Source organism: Alosa pseudoharengus, unplaced genomic scaffold, assembly GCF_046254945.1.
Source record: "Alosa pseudoharengus isolate Yale_2024_CS ecotype anadromous, Long Island Sound unplaced genomic scaffold, YU_APseudo_1.1 YU_APseudo_1.1_scf_24, whole genome shotgun sequence".
In the NCBI taxonomy this organism is placed as follows: Eukaryota; Metazoa; Chordata; class Actinopteri; order Clupeiformes; family Clupeidae; genus Alosa; species Alosa pseudoharengus.
In genome coordinates this window covers 17,847,849-17,848,838 of record NW_027468689.1, presented here as the reverse complement: position 1 = coordinate 17,848,838, position 990 = coordinate 17,847,849, and the positions used below count along the sequence as shown (strand labels likewise).

General features: G+C 44.4%; 1 long non-coding RNA gene across 1 annotated transcript in view; it reads left to right on the top strand.

Annotated features, from left to right (window-relative positions):
* The first annotated feature begins 974 nt into the window (after positions 1 to 974).
* Positions 975 to 990, top strand: part of LOC143141975 (uncharacterized) — a 4,008-nt gene continuing 3,992 nt past the window's right edge. The window contains exon 1 of the long non-coding RNA XR_012990847.1: positions 975 to 990. This exon is cut by the window's right edge and continues 286 nt beyond it. This is a non-coding gene — a long non-coding RNA (uncharacterized LOC143141975).

Here is a 990-nt window from a genome sequence, read left to right as displayed (position 1 = left end):
TGCATAGAGGATTTGATTGGTCATTTTCAAAACCCTTATCGTGCGAGAGAGACGCTCATGGCTTTCTTCAATGCAACCCACGGGCGTTTCACAGGACGCATTTGGATTTGGCCAAATTGCAATACAAGGGCGACATATCCAACGCCTTCAGCAACAGTGCGGCAATTTGGTTTTGTTTTAAATTATCCAGTAGCCTAACCTTAATTTAAACATGGACGTGTGCTTGGTAGGTCTAACAAAAAAACACAATAACAGGTGACATGCCCGTGCCATCTATTGCCCGCATAGAGGAGTATATTGGCCGTTTCCAACACCTTTACTGTGCGAGAGAGAGATTGCTTTCTCCAATGCAACCCACGTTTCACAGGACGCTTTCGGATTTGGCCTTCAATCCAAGGGCGACATATCTGACGCTTTCAGTAAAAGCGCGGACAATTTGGTCTTGTTTCAAATGATCCAGTAACCTTAATTTAAACATGAAAGTGTGCTTGTTAGGCTTAGCCAAAAAACACAATAATATGTGACATGCCCATGCCATCTATTGTCTGCATAGAGGATTTGATTGGTCGTTTTCAACACATTATCGTGCGAGAGAGACGCTCATGGCTTTCTTCAATAAAACCCACATATGCGTTTCACAGGACGCATTCGGATTTGGCCTTTCTAAGAGCGACATATCGGACGCTTTCAGTAACAGTGCGGGCAATTTGCTTTTATTTTAAATGATCCATAATCTTAATTCAAATATAAATGTGCGCTTGGTAGGCCTAACCAAAAAAGTCAATAATATGTGACATGCCCATCTAATGCCAGCTTAGAGGAGTTGCCGTTTTCAACACCTGTATCGTGCGAGAGGGACAATGCAACCCACACAGGCGTTTCACATGACGCATTGGGTACGCATTCGCGGCAAAGCCCACCGTGCCGCACATAGCCCATTGGTTTCCTATGGAGAGCGCAAGGTGTAGTTAACGCGTCCGCTATGCATCT